We start from the raw sequence: 19,671 nt of genomic DNA, 5'->3' as shown, positions 1-19,671 counted from the left end.
AATGGGAGAAAATATTTGCAAATGAAGCAATTGACAAAGGATTAATCTCCAAAATATACAAGCAGCTCATACAGCTCAATACCAAAAAGACAACCCAATCCAAAAATGGGCAGAAGACCTAAATAGACATTTCTTCAAAGCAGATACACAAATTGGCAACAAACACATGAAAGAGTGCTCAACATCACTAATCAGTAGAGAAATGCAAATCAGAACTACAATGATGTATTACCTCACACCAGTCAGAATGGCCATCATCAAAAAATCTACACACAATAAATGCTGGAGAGGGTGTGGAGAAAAGGGAACCCTCTTGCACTGTTGGTGGGAATGTAAATTGATACAGCCACTATGGAGAACAGTATGGAGGTTCCTTAAAAACTAAAAATAGGACTACCATATGACCCAGCAGTCCCACTACTGGGCATATACCCTGAGAAAACCATAATTCAAAAAGAGTCATGTATCACAATGTTCATTGCAGCTCTATTTACAATAGCCAGGACATGAAAGCAACCTAAGTGTCCATCGACAGATGAATGGATAAAGAAGATGTGGCACATATATACAATGGAATATTAGTCAGCCATAAAAAGAAACGAAATTGAGTTATTGGTAGTGAGGTGGATTGACCTAGAGTCTGTCATACAGAGTGAAGTAAGAAAGAGAAAAACAAATACCGTATGCTAACACATATATATGGAGTCTAAAAAAAAAGGTTCTAATGAACCTAGGGGCAGGACAGGAATAAAGATGCAGACATAAAGAATGGACTTGAGGACACAGGGAGGGGGAAGGGTAAGGTGGGATGAAGTGAGAGAGTGGCATGGACATATATACACTACCAAATGTAAAATAGATAGCTAGTGGGAAGCAGCCACATAGCACAGGAAGATCAGCTCTGGGCTTTTTGTCTAGCTAGACGGGTTGGATAGGGAGGGTGGGAGGGAGATGCAAGAGGGAGGGGACATGGGAATATACGTATGCATATAGCTGATTCACTTTGTTATAGAGCAGAAACTAACACAACATTGTAAAGCAATTATACTCCAATAAAAATGTTGAAAAAAAAAAAGACATATAAACCCCTGAGTGTAACTACTTCTTTGAGTTTCACTTCTTTTCTGTAAACCCATATGCATGTAAATATTAATGAAAATTGTGTGCCTTTTCTCTTGTTAATCTGTCTTTTGTTAGTTTCATTTGCAGGTCCCCGGGTACTTATACATAAGAGTATAGAGGAAATGCTTTTCCTTCCTGACATGGACAATGTCACACAGTGAAGTCCACAGTAAGGAGGATGGTGGTACCTGGGCTGGCCTCCTGCTCACAGGGGGTGGGTGGAGGAGACCCAGCAGAGCTCCACAAGCCACCAGCCCCCAGGACCCATGGGCAGGATGAGTGTTCAGAGGGTGGTGGAGGTGAGCAAGCCTGTGCCCTGGGCTGCCGGGCATTCTACTGCAGTCCTCACGTAGAGACAGCAATGGGCTCTGGATGCCAGTGCAGCCTGCAGAGAATCAACCCCTGGGCGGTGGGCCGGGCCCCCAGGGGGTCCAAGGGATGGGGAAGGTAACATGTATTCCCACTGTGGCCTGAGGACTGCCCCCGGGGGTAACCAGCCTGCGTAGGGGTGTCTGAACTGACAGCCACTTCCAGTGGCTCAGAGCTCCCTTGCCCATGCAGTGCCTCTCTCTGTGGGTGGGAGTAAGTGTACTCCTCCCTGCACTGCCCCAGGCAGTCATTCACACTACAGAGTTTGAGGACTTGCTCTGAGCCTGCTTGGCTTCAAACACCCCTGGTTTCCAGATTTCTTGGCTAACTGAGGCTGAAGAAAGAAGAGCTCACTAATGAGCTGCCTTGGTCAGGAGCCAGATACAGTACACCAGCTGAACTCGAATTTCAGATAAACAGTGAATAAGTTTTCAGTGTATGTCCCAGGAAATATTTATATCAGCATCTGTGTATATCTGTATAAGTATTTATACAGTATATATAAGTATATCCCAGGCAATATTTATAAAAGTATTCATTACTTCAATATAAGTATTTATATAAGTATAATACTTCAATATAAGTATTACCTATACATACTTGTACTAAAAAAATTACTCATTGTTTACCTGAAGTCCAATTTAACTGGGTATCCTGTGCTTTAATTTGCTAAATCTGGCAACTCTACCAGAACAATGCTTTTGTGGCCTGACTGTGGCCATGGCTGTGGTCATACCCCTATAGTCAAGGAAACAGGAGAGCTGAAGTTTTATATTGGGCTGAAGGACTCATCCAGCCCTCAGATGTATTTTGTTTGCCCACTATGGAGTTTTTATTTTCATTTTCAAATGATTGCCAACATTTAAAAATTGGGAGGCCTCACATATAACAAGGTTTTGGGGCTCTTCTAGAAAAAGTGGGATCTCTGGCAATATTGCACGGAGACAGATTGGTTGGTGCCTGCCTTGGTCTCACTCATTTGTGCCTGGTTCCTGCAGCTGAGTTTGGGACCGGCTTACCCAGAGCATTTAGTTTCCTAAATCTTGCCCTCGAGAGGGGAGGCATTTTCTTTGGTCCTGAAAGCCCAGGGTGACCGCTGACCCTGACCAGGTGGATCTAAGTTGTGAGGGCTCCTTATCTCCTACTCTCTGCTCTGACCTGGGAACTCGCTCCTCGGAAGGGCTTAGGTGTGATGTGGGACTGGTCCCCACGATTCCCTCTGAGTCTGTTTTTATCTCTAAAAGGAGAGGGAAGCAAATCTATATTTCCCAACATTATGTTTTTCTTTCTTGGTACCAAAAGTTGTGATTGTGTTTTTTTTTTTGCGGTACGCGGGCCTGTCACTGTTGTGACCTCCTGTTGCGGAGCACAGGCTCCGGATGCGCAGGCTCAGCGGCCATGGCTCACGGGCCCAGCCGCTCCGCGGCATGTGGGATCTTCCCGGACCAGGGCACGAACCCGTGTTCCCTGCATCGGCAGGTGGACTCCCAACCACTGCGCCACCAGGGAAGCCCCAAAAGTTGTGTTTTAACAACCTCTTGTCACTGTGGACGTAATATCTTGAAAGATCTTGTTTACCTGGGCAAATGACGTGTACTACAAACAGCCTGTGAATTCTGGCCAGCCTGAAAGCTAACCAATGTCACCACACCTCATTGATCAAATTCCCTCTAAAAGCAAAAACATTCCGTGAGCTCATGTAACCAGACTGGAAATACATGTAGGTGCCCCAGGCTACCTTTAGAGCCCCTGGGGGTTGGGGGCCGTATCAGTCAGCTTAGTCTAAGCCATGCTGAAGTAAGAGACAAACTCCAAAATGTTGGTGGCTTACCACATAAAAGTTCAAGCCCATGCAATTGTGCCAGGGGTTCGGCAGCTCTGTAGGTTCTGACATGAGGATTCCGTTTCCTCCTCCCCTGTGGCTCTGCCATCTCAACATGGGGCTTTTGTGTTGGGAGAAGACATAGCTTTCTAGGGCCCCTTCTCTGCTCATATTTCATTGGCAGGATATGGTCTCATGGCCTCACTTAAGGACAAGGGGCTGGGAATTACAGTTTTCTGTATGCCTGGGAAGGAGCAGAGAAGTGCATATAGTGAGCTAAAAGGGACTACCCCAGGGACATCTCGTGACCCAGGGGGCCACTTTCAGCCCCCAGGTCCTACATCCTGTCCTTCAGAGTGCTCACAGGGTGTGGTGTAGTAGACACATACACCTGTTCTCCCTTTATGGTACCCGACAGCCAGCAAGCAGAACAGATGCTACAGACACTCTGATCTTTATGTGTTTCCAAGTCCCATCTTTTTCTTCCTGATAATGATAGCTAAGCTTTATTTTAACTCTCACTATATGCGTGTATTGACCTGTTTATCTTCACAACAGCCCTGCCAGGTAGATACTTTTTTTTTCTATTTCTATTTCTTTTTTTTTTTTTTTTTTTTTACTGGTATGTGTTTTATAGATTTAAAAAACAGATGCTGTCTGTATTTGAACTGTCATGTTTGAAAAATGACCTGGATTCCACCGCACACGGTTTCATTGTTTCCTTCTTTGTATGTGCATTTACTCAGCAGAAGGGTCTACAGTCGCTGGAGTCACTTGCTGGAGGGTCCCACAACAGGCTGGGGGGTGGGGCTGGGCTTCCTGAGAGCTGCATTGCAGAGCCTGGACCCTAGCAGCTTTGCTGGCACTTGGATCATTAGGCTTTGGGGCTTGGACAAGTCCAGCTAGCTTCCAGAGCCCCCTCCCCAGGATTTCAGAGACCTTCATCCCTGGAGTCTCCATTCTGAGCACAAGATGAAACTGGCATTCGTTTGACCAACTATCGTGACTTGGCTTTATTCTGATTTAAAATGGATTATACATTACCCCTATAGGGGCTTGAACTGGGTTTTGTTCTTTACACGAGCCTGCAAGCCACAATTACTGAGCCCATGTGCCGCAACTACTGAAGCCTGTGCACTTAGAACCCGTGCTCCGCAACAAGAGAAGCCACCACAAATGAGAAGCCGGCACACCGCAACTACTGAGCCTGTGCTCTAGAACCTGCAAGCCACAACTACTGAGCCCATGTGCCGCAACTACTGAAGCCTGTGCACTTGGAGCCCTGCTCTGCAACAAGAGAAGCCACCACAATGAGAAGCCCGTGCACTGCAACTACTGAGCCTGCGCTCTAGAGCCCGTGAGCCACAACTACTGAGCCCACATGCCACAACTACTGAAGACCGTGCACCTAGAGCCCGTGCTCCGCAGCAAGAGCAGCCACTGCAGTGAGAAGCCTGCGCACCACAATGAAGGGTAGCCCCTCTCGCCACAACTAGACAAAGCCCGTGTGCAGCAACAAAGACCTGACACAGCCAAAAATAAATAAATTTATTTTAAAAAAAAAGGTCAAGAGAAAATTCTCCCTCCTCCCAGCTACATGAAGGTGACCAGTCTTAATACAGTTTAATGTGTTTTGGGCATCCTCCCAGAAGTATTTTATGCACACATGAGCAGAGGTATTCTTTATTTCCTGTTCTACAGAAATGATTGCATACTATATACACAGTTGCTTTATCTTGCTTTTTTTCTCACTTAATATGTCTTGTAGACAGTTTGATATGATTTCTTCATTTTAAAAAAGTTACATAGTATTCCATTGTGTGCAGCTGTTCTATAATTTATTTAGCGGTCCTCTTCTGATAGGTATTTACAGTTTCCAGTCATCTACTATTAACGTGCAATGCGGCAATGCGTAACTTTAGACAAATGTGGATTGAGTTGGTGGCAAGTGTAAATTGGATAAATTCATAGAAGAGGAATTCCTGGGCCAAAGGGCATATGCATTTGTAATTTTACTAGGTGCTGCAAATTGTCCCCCGTAGGTATTGTTCCAGTTTATACTCCCACTACTGAAGTCTGAGAATATCCATTTCCCTGTATTTTTGGCAAGTGTGTTTTCAATGGTCCTGATTTTCCACAACCTGAAAATCTCAGTGTGTTTAACTCGCATTCTCTTATTATGAATGGGAGTGAGCCTCTTTCATGGTTTAGAGCCGTCGGCATCAGTGAGCATTTCTTTCTCGGAGTTCTGGGGGTACAGGTGGCTTTGAGCAGGTCCCTGACCTAAGCTCAAAGCTGGCAGAACTCGCTGCCAACCACCCAGATTCATAGGTGAATGCCTTAGGGAGCAAGTTGCTTGCAGTGCATTCTGCTGAAGTGCTTGGAGATGCAGAATCCAATGCTAACCAGGCTGAGGGCGCCATTTGTTCTGAGATGGATAAATGCAATGCAGTTTGATAAGGGGGACATTTGGGTCCTGGCTTAACACTGATGGAGCTCTGTTGTCGGCCCTGGGTGTGTCCCATCAAAGCTGAAAATGACCTCACTGATCTACTGAATTTTCTTTTGTCCCATCCAATATCATGGAAGTGGGCATGCCTTTTTACTTTTTGATTATTAAAAAATCTTTTTTATTATGAAACAAAAAAACATGTATAGAGAATAGTAAAGTGAACCCCAGTACACACATCACCAAAATTAAGCCATAATGAAGATTATGCCACGCTTGATTCATATATCCCATTTCGTTCTCCTTTTGATTCAGATTTTAAGGCAAATAATGTCATTTTACTCTTATATACTTCAGTCAACATCTCTAAAAGATGGATGTTTTCATACATCAATGGAATGCCATTACCATATTGGATGAAATTAACGGTAATTCCTTGGTATCATCAAATACCTAGATCTTGTAAAAATTCCCCAATTTGTCTCACATCTCTCTCTCCCTTTACCGTCAGTTTGTTTGATTCAGAGTCCACGTACTGCATTTGGTTCTTATGTTTCTTTTTTTTTTTTTTTTTTTTATTAGTTTCTGCTTTATAACAAAGTGAATCAGTCATACATATACATCTGTTCCCACATCCCCTCCCTCATGCATCTCCCTCCCTCCCACCCTCCCCATCCCACCCCTCCAGGCGGTCACAAAGCACCGAGCTGATCTCCCTGTGCTCTGCGGCTGCTTCCCACTATCTATCTACCTTACGTTTGGTAGTGTATATATGTCCATGCCTCTCTTTCCCTTTGTCACAGCTTACCCTTCCCCTTCCCCATATCCTCAAGTCCATTCTCAAGTAGGTCTGTGTCTTTATTCCCGTTTTACCCCTAGGTTCTTCATGACATTTTTTTTTTTTTAATTCCATATATATGTGTTAGCATACGGTATTTGTCTTTCTCTTTCTGACTTACTTCACTCTGTATGACAGACTCTAGGTCTATCCACTTCATTACAAATAGCTCAGTTTCGTTTCTTTTTATGGCTGAGTAATATTCCATTGTATATATGTGCCACATCTTCTTTATCCATTCATCCGATGATGGACACTTAGGTTGTTTCCAGCTCCGGGCTATTGTGAATAGAGCTGCAATGAACATTTTGGTACATGTCTCTTTTTGAATTATGGTTTTCTCAGGGTATATGCCTAGTAGTGGGATTGCTGGGTCATATGGTAGTTCTATTTTTAGTTTTTTAAGGAACCTCCATACTGTTCTCCATAGTGGCTGTACCAATTCACATTCCCACCAGCAGTGCAAGAGTGTTCCTTTTTCTCCACACCCTCTCCAGCATTTATTGTTTCTAGATTTCTTGATGATGGCCATTCTGACTGGTGTGAGATGATATCTCATTGTAGTTTTGATTTGCATTTCTCTAATGATTAATGATGTTGAGCATTCTTTCATGTGTTTGTTGGCAGTCTGTATATCTTCTTTGGAGAAATGCCTATTTAAGTCTTCTGCCCATTTTTGGATTGGGTTGTTTGTTTTTTTGCTATTGAGCTGCATGAGCTGTTTATAAATTTTGGAGATTAATCCTTTGTCAGTTGCTTCATTTGCAAATATTTTCTCCCATTCTGAGGGTTGTCTTTTGGTCTTGTTTATGGTTTCCTTTGCTGTGCAAAAGCTTTGAAGTTTCATTAGGTCCCATTTGTTTATCTTTGTTTTTATTTCCATTTCTCTAGGAGGTGGGTCCAAAAGGATCTTGCTGTGATTTATGTCATAGAGTGTTCTACCTATGTTTTCCTCTAAGAGTTTGATAGTTTCTGGCCTTACATTTAGGTCTTTAATCCATTTTGAGCTTATTTTTGTGTATGGTGTTAGGGAATGATCTAATCTCATACTTTTACATGTCCCTGTCCAGTTTTCCCAGCACCACTTATTGAAGAGGCTGTCCTTTCTCCACTGTACATTCCTGCCTCCTTTATCAAAGATAAGTTGGCCATATGTGCGTGGGTTTATCTCTGGGCTTTCTATCCTGATCCACTGATCTATCTTTCTGTTTTTATGCCAGTACCACACTGTCTTAATTACTGTAGCTTTGTAGTATAGTCTGAAGTCAGGCAGCCTGATTCCTCCAGCTCCGTTTTTCGTTCTCAAGATTGCTTTGGCTATTCGGGGTCTTTTGTTTTTCCAAACAAATTTTGAAATTTTTTGTTCTACTTCTGTGAAAAATGCCAGTGGTAGTTTGATAGGGATTGCATTGAATCTGTAGATTGCTTTGGGTAGTAGAGTCATTTTCACAATATTGATTCTTCCAATCCAGGAGCATGGTATATCTCTCCATCTATTTATATCATCTTTAATTTCTTTCATCAGTGTCTTATAATTTTCTGCATACAGGTCTTTTGTCTCCTTAGGTAGGTTTATTCCTAGATATTTTATTCTTTTTGTTGCAATGGTAAATGGGAGTGTTTTCTTGATTTCATTTTCAGATTTTTCATCATTAGTGTACAGGAATGCCAGAGATTTCTGTGCATTAATTTTGTATCCTGCTACTTTACCAAATTCATTGATTAGCTCTAGTAGTTTTTCGGTAGCATCTTTAGGATTCTCTATGTATAGTATCATGTCATCTGCAAACAGTGACAGCTTTACTTCTTCTTTTCCAATTTGGATTCCTTTTATTTCCTTTTCTTCTCTGATTGCTGTGGCTAAAACTTCCAAAACTATGTTGAATAAGAGTGGTGAGAGTGGGCAGCCTTGTCTTGTTCCTGATCTTAGTGGAAATGGTTTCAGTTTTTCACCATTGAGGACAATGTTGGCTGTGGGTTTGTCATATATGGCCTTTATTATGTTGAGGAAAGTTCCCTCTATGCCTACTTTCTGCAGGGTTTTTATCATAAATGGGTGTTGAATTTTGTCGAAAGCTTTCTCTGCATCTATTGAGATGATCATATGGTTTTTCTCCTTCAACTTGTTAATATGGTGTATCACATTGATTGATTTGCGTATATTGAAGAATCCTTGCATTCCTGGAATAAACCCCACTTGATCATGGTGTATGATCCTTTTAATGTGCTGTTGGATTCTGTTTGCTAGTATTTTGTTGAGGATTTTTGCATCTATGTTCATCAGTGATATTGGCCTGTAGTTTTCTTTCTTTGTGACATCCTTGCCTGGTTTTGGTATCAAGGTGATGGTGGCCTCGTAGAATGAGTTTGGGAGTGTTCCTTCCTCTGAAATTGTTTGGAAGAGTTTGAGAAGGATGGGTGTTAGCTCTTCTCTAAATGTTTGATAGAATTCGCCTGTGAAGCCATCTGGTCCTGGGCTTTTGTTTGATGGAAGATTTTTTTTTTTTTTTTTTTTTTTTTTTTGTGGTATGCGGGCCTCTCACTGTTGTGGCCTCTCCCGTTGCGGAGCACAGGCTCCGGACGCGCAGGCTCAGCAGCCATGGCTCACGGGCCCAGCCGCTCCGCGGCATATGGGATCCTCCCAGACCAGGGCACGAACCCGTATCCCCTGCATCGGCAGGCGGACTCTCAACCACTGCGCCACCAGGGAGGCCCTGATGGAAGATTTTTAATCGCAGTTTCAATTTCAGTGCTTGTGATTGGTCTATTCATATTTTCTATTTCTTCCTGAGTCAGTCTTGGTAGGTTGTGCATTTCTAAGAATTTGTTCATTTCTTCCAGGTTGTCCATTTTATTGGAATAGAGTTGCTTATAGTAATCTCTCATGATCTTTTGTATTTCTGCAGTGTCAGTTGTTACTTCTCCTTTTTCATTTCTAATTCTACTGATTTGAGTCTTCTCCCTTCTTTTCTTGATGAGTCTGGCTAATGGTTTGTGAATTTTGTTTATCTTCTCAAAGAACCAGCTTTTAGTTTGGTTGATCTTTGCTATCGTTTCCTTCATTTCTTTTTCATTTATTTCTGATCTGATCTTTATGATTTCTTTCCTTCTGCTAACTTTGGGGTTTTTTTGTTCTTCTTTCTCTAATTGCTTTAGGTGCAGGGTCAGGTTGTTTACTCGAAATGTTTCCTGTTTCTTAAGGTGGGATTGTATTGCTATAAACTTCCCCCTTAGAACTGCTTTTGCTGCGTCCCATAGGTTTTGGGTCGTCGTGTCTCCATTGTCATTTGTTTCTAAGTATTTCTTAATTTCCTCTTTGATTTCTTCAGTGATCACTTCATTATTGAGTAGTGTATTGTTTAGCCTCCATGTGTTTGTATTTTTTACAGATCTTTTCCTGTAATTGATGTCTAATCTCATAGCATTGTGGTCGGAAAAGATACTTGATACAATTTCAATTTTCTTAAATTTACCAAGGCTTGATTTGTGACCCAAGATATGATCTATCCTGGAGAATGTTCCATGAGCACTTGAGAAAAATGTGTATTCTGTTGTTTTTGGGTGGAATGTCCTATAAATATCAATTAAGTCCATCTTGTTTAATGTATCATTTAAAGCTTGTGTTTCCTTATTTATTTTCATTTTGGATGATCTGTCCATTGGTGAAAGTGGGGTGTTAAAGTCCCCTACTATGATTGTGTTACTGTCGATTTCCCCTTTTATGGCTGTTAGTATTTGCCTTATGTATTGAGGTGCTCCTATGTTGGGTGCATAAATATTTACAATTGTTATATCTTCTTCTTGGATCGATCCCTTTATCGTTATGTAGTGTCCTTCTTTGTCTCTTCTAATAGTCTTTATTTTAAAGTCTATTTTGTCTGATATAAGAATTGCTACTCCAGCTTTCTTTTGATTTCCATTTGCATGGAATATCTTTTTCCATCCCCTTACTTTCAATCTGTATGTGTCTCTAGGTCTGAAGTGGGTCTCTTGTAGACAGCATATATATGGGTCTTGTTTTTGTATCCATTCAGCCACTCTGTGTCTTTTGGTGGGAGCATTTAGTCCATTTACATTTAAGGTAATTATTGATATGTATGTTCCTATTCCCATTTCCTTAATGGCTTTGGGTTCGTTATTGTAGGTATAGTCCTTCTGTTGTGTTTCTTGCCTAGAGAAGTTCCTTTAGCATTTGTTGTAAAGCTGGTTTGGTGGTGCTGAACTCTCTCAGCTTTTGCTTGTCTGTAAAGGTTTTAATTTCTCCATCAAATCTGAATGAGATCCTTGCTGGGTAGAGTAATCTTGGTTGCAGGTTTCTCTCCTTCATCACTTTAATTATGTCCTGCCACTCCCTTCTGGCTTGTAGAGTTTCTGCTGAGAGATCAGCTGTTAACCTGATGGGGATTCCCTTGTGTGTTATTTGTTGTTTTTCCCTTGCTGCTTTTAATATGATTTCTTTGTGTTTAATTTTTGACAGTTTGATTAATATGTGTCTTGGCGTATTTCTTCTTGGATTTATTCTGTATGGGACTCTCTGTGCCTCCTGGACTTGATTAACTATTTCCTTTCCCATATTAGGGAAGTTTTCAACTATAATCTCTTCAAATATTTTCTCAGTCCCTTTCTTTTTCTCTTCTTCTTCTGGAACCCCTATAATTCGAATGTTGGTGCGTTTAATGTTGTCCCAGAGGTCTCTGAGACTGTCCTCTGTTCTTTTCATTCTTTTTTCTTTATTTTTCTCTGCATCAGTTATTTCCACTATTTTATCTTCCACCTCACTTATCCGTTCTTCTGCCTCAGTTATTCTGCTATTGATCCCATCTAGAGTATTTTTCATTTCATTTATTGTGTTTTTAATCGATGCTTGATTCATCTTTAGTTCTTCTAGGTCCTTGTTAACTGTTTCTTGCATATTGTCTATTCTATTTCCAAGATTTTGGATCTGGGAAATAGAATCTTGGATCAGCTTTACTATCATTATTCTGAATTCTTTTTCAGGTAGACTGCCTATTACCTCTTCATTTGTTAGGTCTGGTAGGTTTTTATCTTGCTCCTTCACCTGCTGTGTGTTTTTCTGCTTTCTCATTTTGCTTATGTTACTGTGTTTGGGGTCTCCTTTTTGCAGGCTGCAGATTCGTAGTTCCCGTTGTTTTTGGTGTCTGTCCCCCGTGGCTAAGGTTGTTTCAGCAGGTTGTGTAGGCTTCCTGGTGCGGGGGACTAATGCCTGTGTTCTGGTGGTTGAAGGGTTCTTATGTTTCTTAAAGGCTCTCTGTTTTAGAGCAGACCCTTTCTCCCTTTGCGGGGAAACTGAGTCCACTGCCAGCCATTATTCAGCAGAGTGCCTCCCTTCTAAATTTGCATATTTGCTTCCTGTGGAGTCATTCATTTGTTCCTGTATCCTCTATATTTCCTGCAGAGTAGAAGCGACTTCTAGAAGCTAATTTGATATGGGTTCAGATATTTGGGTGAGAGTCCGTCGGACATACTGGGTACCTCTTCCTGCATCATTTCAGAAAACACACGGTGGGTCTTTCATCCCACTAAGCAAGGTCAGTGGGGTCAAGTGATGCCCGCCAGGCCTCTCCACTGCAAACGTCTCCTTCAGTCTTTCCCCTCAACCTTTCACACAGTGTTTTCCTCTACTAACTGTGTTGCCTGAATCAGGTATTTCATTAGGGGTTGAAAAATGGAGATTTTCAAGTTATATCATTCCTTTCACATTTATTAGCTAGTGTTTTTCTTTCTTTTTTTCTTCTTTTTTTAATATGAAGAAAAAACTAGGGCTATTTGGTCACCCTGGAATAGTTTATACCAGTCTTAAAATGGCCAAGGATATTCTCAGGTTTTTCTTTCTTTTTTTTTCGGTAACAAGTATTTATTTCAATAAAGAATTCACCATAGGATAACATTAAATTACTAGCTTTCCAAGTGCACTTACATAAAATCTCTTTAACACTACCATTATGTCAATAGAAAGTGAGCTAATATTTAAGCTGAATATACAATGACTCTGTAGGGGAAAGAGTGCTTGGCTATTCTCAGGTTTCTTTGCTTCTTAATTAGTCTATCCTTTCCCACTTGAGAAATAAATAAATAAATATTAAATAAATAAATAGGACCATATCGTGTTCAGACCATGAAACGAGCCTAGGAGAGAGCTTTCTTCTTAGCTTTTCTCATTATCATTGAATGTTGAGCACCAAGTGTGTGTAATTTCATAATTCCTAATTGATTCTTTTTAATCGCTGGTCTTATCCTTTCTCCCTGCCTTTTGTCTTCTCCTCAGGGTCTGTCTCCTTGAATAGGCAAAGTATTGCGATATAAGCAAGCATGAAGTCTGAAATATCATCACTGAATATCCCTTTAGACCCAAAGCCAGACACTTCTTGTTTAGATAATATACCACAGTGACCATCAGTCATATATACTTTAGTGAGAATGAATGCAACCAGCTTGCTTTCCATTTCACAGATTAGTTTACTGAGGGAAAGTAAATTGATTTGGGAGTTGGTGAGGAGAAACAGGCCTGGGAAGGAAGCAGAGGGAGTTTAGTTACTGGTTGCAGGTCACTGCCTAGGTGGTTGTGAGAAGGCTGAGCTTGGGGGTAGTAGAGGCAGCTGAGGACATTTCATGCTATAAAGAAGTACTAGGAAGGAGAGAAAGGTAAAAATGTGCCAGGGAATTTTTACTGCTCAAGAACAGGTTAGGTGCCTCTGTTATGGGCAGCTAGAGTAGCTATTCTTCCCCTATCACACTGTGTCATGAAAGATGTTTTTTGCTGAAAAGTCAAGAATACCAGACTAAGAAAGACCACTGTGTGGACATGTGCATTTGTGAATGAATATTGATTGGGAAGTTAATATAGCACAGTGGTTAGGTTCACAGGCTTTGGGGACAGATCAAACTGAGTTCAAGTCTTAGCTTCATCATTTGGACAAGCTGCTTTAATAGCTTCAGCCCTCAGTTTCCCCACCTGTAAAATGGGGATAATAATAAGGCCATAGGGCTGTTAGAAAGATAAGTGAAAAATGACTTCAAGCACTAAACACATTTCCATTTTCACAAGCCCTCAATGCATAATAACTTTGAAAAGCAGTTTAAAAACAAAAAAAGTTTTTTTTTTTTCACTTCACAAAAGGATTCTACTACTGTTTGTAGAAAAGGATTTCATTTTCACTAATCCAGTGGGCACACAACTCCTCCAGGGATCTTTCTGTCGTGTAAACAAGAGTGACCCAGATGCCCCTTAGACATTGCTAGATTGTTCCGGATGCAAAGGTTCCTGGCTAGATGAAAAGCAGCTTCTAGCAGCCCTGATTTTTCACTCCTATCGTTTTCAACCCACCTGTTTAAGGGATTAGTCCCTGAAGTAGGGCTGAAACAAAATCCACACCGCACTGTTACGGACATCTTATGTTCCTCGAGCCAACGGCGCCATCTTCTGGTGGAATTCCGCTAACACAGTTTGGCACCGATCCCAGGTTTTGCATCCACTCTCAGCTTTACCACAAGCGTTCCCAAGAATCCCTGTTTTTGTGATCTCACCTTGTCTTTCACACTTAATAAAGTGCAGTCAGGTGCCTCGGTTCCATCGGCTCCGGAGATGATGGCAACGTTGCTCACTGTTCCTCACTCTCTGGCTTCACCTTGCCCCGGTGCCTCTCATTGCAGGGCACTGGGGCCACATGGGCAATGCCGTTTCTACTTGTGTGGCCCTATACATGCTTGAGAGAAGTGATGACAAATGCCAAGTACCCGGGTAAAAACAACTTAAGTCTGTTCTGAGGTAGGATTTAAGGGGATGCTTCTAACTCTTTTTTTAAAAAAATAATTAATTTATTTATTTTTGGCTGCATTGGGTCTTTGTTGCTGCGTGTGGGCTTTCTCTAGTTGCGGAGAGCTGGGGCTACTCTTCATTGTGGTGCGTGGGCTTCTCATTGCAGTGGCTTCTCTTGTTGCGGAGCACAGGCTCTAGGTGCACAGGCTTCAGTAGTTATGGCAAGAGGGCTCAGTAGTTGTGGTTTGTGGGGTCTAGAGTGCAGGCTCAGTAGTTGTGGCACACGGGCTTAGTTGCTTTGCGGCATGTGGGATCTTACCGGACCAGGGCTCAAACCTGTGTCCCCTGCATTGGCAGGCGGATTCTTAACCACTGCGCCACCAGGGAAGTCCCGCTTCTAACTCTTATATGTCCTTCTTCGAACCCTAAGTATTTGAGAACTTAGTCTCTGAAATTAGATCTCACTGCCACCCAAGTCTGGAGCACTTTCAAAAAGGAACAGTCTATATACATGACTGTATGTTGCTTCAGGCAGGGTGTCTGTGAACAGAGAGGGTGGATGAGGCCACTCTGTGTCTGAGGACATGAGGGGCCAAGACTGTCCAGGCAAGGTTATTAGCTAAGTTAATTCCAGAAGCTTGCTACAAGGTGTGGTCCAAGGACCGCCACCAGCAGAAGCATTGGAAGCTCGTTAGTAGTGCAGACTGTTGAGTGACAACCCAAACCTTTTGATTCAGACTCCGAATTTTAAGTAGACCCTCAGTAATGTGTATGCACTTTAAAATTGGAAAAGCACTGAGCTATAGCAGTGGTTCTCAACTTTTGCTGCATGTTAGAATAACCCGGGAGTGTTTAAAGATCCTGATACCCAGGGCTCACCCCAGACTAATTTCATTAGATTCTCTGGGGGTAAGACACAAATTTAGAAAGAGGTTGACCATTTAAAATAGGTCCATACAATTATCCAGAGCTGGACTTCCCCATAATTATGGTTCAAGGAAGCTGGACCACAGACTCTTCCTTCCTGAAGACCTCACAAAAAAGTGTCAAAACCAAGCAAAAATGCTCCATAGCAAACAAGCTAAGGAAGAGGTACAAATTCTAGCAAGAGTCTTTAAAACTTTAAAACGTGGTGGACAAGAAAATAAATAGAAGACTCTGGTGTAGAACAGAGAAGACCTACCTACCCAAACTTCTGCCAGACGGTGTTTCAAGGAAAGGAGGCTGGTAAGAAAATCCTGAGAATTCTCACTAGTATCCACCAATATAAAGGGGAAAAAAAGCCCTAGAGAGTAAATAAGCAGCCTAAAGGAAAAGTGAAGAGCATTGTGAGTTCTTGAGACCTCAGCAGAGGCAAGAAAACCAGCAGATCGGCTGTTTCCCAGTGACCCATCAAAACCTGGTGAGTGCTCCCCTGCAGATACCCTCTCACGGAAGTAAGATTCATCTCCTGGTACAGGATGTGTATAAAACCTCATGTTGACGGGAGCCGAGGACCTTCCGTAAAAACCTCCACGGCCCTATCAGAACTCTCTGTGCCTTTAGGCTGGGAAAATTGGGTAATGCACACTCTGCAGCCTTCCAACAGCAGTTTGGACTACGGACAACCAGATCACAGGTATTATAAATATAACTGCCTACAGGGGCCAGGCAGGTGCTATAAATAAGTGATGCTGGTTAGGTGTAAGGCCATAGGGAGCGGTGTGGTCCAGGGTAAACTAGAGAGCAGAAACTTCACCTTAATCAGTGGGTCTTAAAGTGTGGGCCCCAGCAACATCAGCATCAGCTGGAAACTTGTTAGAAATACAAATTTCTTAAACTCTGTGGATGGAGCCTAGGAAAAACTGTTTTAACAAGCTCCCCAGAAGGTCCTGATGCTCACTAAAGATTAAGAACTGCCAGTGTAAAGAGTCTCTAGCTGATTGTTGCTATCTGAGAAGGTAAGTCCAGTGGTGTCATGTCTTATGATTTTTTTTCAAGAGAAACTAAAACTGTGGAATTTCATGTGGAACCTCCTAATTTTTAAATGTTGGTAACAAATTTGCATTTTGTAGAAATACCAAGTGGACCAAACAAAATACATGATTGTTTCACAGGGTGCAAGTCTGTTTGATGTAGAACATCTGGATGAAATTGCCCATGTTAAGCATGGAAAAGATGAAAAGAAATGACATGGTAAATGTAGAAAATACTATAGGAAAGGAAAGGAATGAGACAGAGCATGTAGAGATAAATGAACAACTCAGTCTAGAAGGAAAAAACACCCAAGGAAAGGGGAACTCAAAAATGAGATGATAAAATGGCAAGAAAATGGATCCATTGTACTTTGAGGAGATTTGAGATATATCCCCGATCTTAAACCCATCAATGGACCAACAACACGGGAATTCAGGGAACAGGTTTTTACAAGCCGACCATTGGGTGGGTGCTGTCGCCTGCCTTTGGAAAGTTGGCCAAGCAGAGAGGGACTCGCTCCAATAAACACACCTCTGGGGGCTTCCCTGGTGGTGCAGTGGTTAAGAATCCACCTGCCGATGCAGGGGTCACAGGTTCGAGCCCTGGTCCGGGAAGATCCCACATGCTGTGGAGCAACTAAGCCCGTGAGCCACAACTCTTGAGCCTGCACTCTAGAGCCTGCGAGCCACAACTACCGAGTCCGCACACCACAACCACTGAAGCCCATGCACCTAGAGCCTGTCCTCCGCAACAAGAGAAGCCACTGCAGTGAGAAGCCTGCGCACCACAAGGGAGAATAGCCCCTGCTCACTGCAACTAGAGAAAGCCCACACACAGCGATGAAGAGCCAAAGCAGCCAAAAATAAATAAATAAATACATTTATAAAAAAAACCACACCTCTGAGTGCCAGCCAATCAACAACTGTCTCACCCAATGATGTCATCCAGGCATGTCCCTAAGCTCCACCTTCCCCCAATCCCTAGGTGAGATCAAGAGTCTGGTCTGCTGGGAGAGACCCTAATAGAGCGATTGCTCCAGGTATGTCTTTTTTATTTCAGATATTGAATGATGGTCTCATGCTTTGACGAATTCAGGAATGAAAAAGTTGAATAAAAGAGGAATCGGTCGTGAGGAGTGAATGATTCAAACTGGAACAAATAGAACAACCATGAAGTTGTGATTATTGAATAGGATGTAAATGTTATAAAATGACAAAGTAAAATATAACTAACAACAACAACAAAAACAGAAGGTTGGGGGAGGGAGGTGGAGGGAATTTAAGATGTTTAATTCCTGAACGTTTTACTTGTATCATTTGGCTGTAATATCTAAAATTCAACCAAAGTGTTAAAAAATGATACCAATATATTAACCTTCCACCAATGTCTTTAAAATTATTTTTATTATAACATAAATATGTATTAACATGACTAGGTATTAGCACCCTATCCTCATAGTTCTTTTTTCTTTTTAACATCTTTATTAGTGTATAATTATTTTACAGTGGTGTGTTAATTTCTGCTTTATAACAAAGTGAATCAGCTGTACGTATACATATATCCCCATATATCCTCCCTCTTGCCTCTCCCTCCCACCCTCCCTATCCCACCCCTCTAGGTGGTCACAAAGCACAGAGCTGATCTCCCTGTGCTTTGCGGTTGCTTCCCACTAGCTATCTATTTTACATTTGGTAGTGTATATATGTCCATGCCACTCTCTCACGTCGGCCCAGCTTACTCTTCCCCCTCCCTGTGTCCTCAAGTCCCTTCTCTACTTCTGTGTCTTTATTCCTGTCCTGCCCCTGGGTTCATCAGAACCATTTTTTTAGATTCCATATATATGTGTTAACATATGGTATTTGTTTTTTTCTTTCTGACTTACTTCACTCTGTATGACAGTCTCTAAGTCCATCCACCTCACTACAAATAACTCAATTTTGTTTCTTTTTATGGTTGAGTAATATTCCATTGTATATATGTGCCACATCTTCTTTATCCATTCATCTGTGGATGGACACTTAGGTTGCTTCCATGTCCTGGCTATTGTAAATAGAGCTGCAGTGAACATTGTGGTACATGACTCTTTTTGAATTATGGTTTTCTCAGGGTATATGCCCAGTAGTGGGATTGCTGGGTCATATGGTAGTTCTATTTGTAGTTTTTTAAGGAACCTCCATACTGTTCTCCATAGTGGCTGTATCAATTTACATTCCCACCAACAGTGCAAGAGGGCTCCCTTTTCTCCACACCCTCTCCAGCATTTATTGTTTGTAGATTTTTTGATGATGGCCATTCTGACCAGTGTGAGATGATATCTCATTGTAGTTTTGATTTGCATTTCTCTAATGATTAATGATGTTGAGCATTCTTTCATGTGTTTGTTGGCAATCTGTATATCTTTGGAGAAATGGCTACTTAGGTGTTCTGCCCATTTTTGGATTGTTTGTTTTTTTGATATTGAGCCGCATGAGCTGCTTCTGTATTTTGGAGATTAATCCTTTGTCAGTTGCTTCGCTTGCAAATATTTTCTCCCATTCTGAGGGTTGTCTTTTTGTCTTGTTTATGGTTTCCTCTGCTGTGCAAAAGCTTTTAAGTTTCATTAGATCTCGTTTGTTTATTTTTGTTTTTATTTCTATTTCTCTAGCAGGTGGGTCCAAAAGGATCTTGCTGTGATTTATGTCATAGAGTGTTCTGCCTACGTTTTCCTCTAAGAGTTTTATAGTGTCTGGCCTTACATTTACATCTTTAATCCATTTTGAGTTTATTTTTGTATATGGTATTAGAGAGTGTTCTAAATTCATTCTTTTACATGTAGCTATCCAGTTTTCCCAGCACCACTTATTGAAGAGGCTGTCTTTTCTCCATTGTATATTCTTGCCTCCTTTATCAAAGATAAGGTGACCATATGTGCGTGGGTTTATCTCTGGGCTTTCTAACATGTTCCATTGATTTATATTTCTGTTTTTGTGCCAGTACCATACTGTCTTGATTACTGTAGCTTTGTAGTGTAGTCTGAAGTCCAGGAGCCTGATGCCTCCAGCTCCGTTTTTCTTTCTCAAGATTGCTTTGGCTCTTCGGGGTCTTTTGTATTTCCATACAAATTGCAAAATTTTTTGTTCTGTGAAAAATGCCATTGGTAGTTTGATAGGGATTGCACTGAATCTGTAGATTGCTTTTGGTAGTACAGTCATTTTCACAATGTTGATTCTTCCAATCGAAGAACATGGTATATCTCTCCATCTGTTTGTTTCATCTTTAATTTCTTTCATCAGTGTCTTATAGTTTTCTGCATACAGGTCTTTTGTCTCCCTAGGTAGGTTTATTCCTAGGTATTTTAT

This window comes from Hyperoodon ampullatus (assembly GCF_949752795.1).
Source record: "Hyperoodon ampullatus genome assembly, chromosome: 6".
NCBI lineage: Eukaryota > Metazoa > Chordata > Mammalia > Artiodactyla > Ziphiidae > Hyperoodon > Hyperoodon ampullatus.
This window is presented reverse-complemented; position numbering follows the sequence as displayed.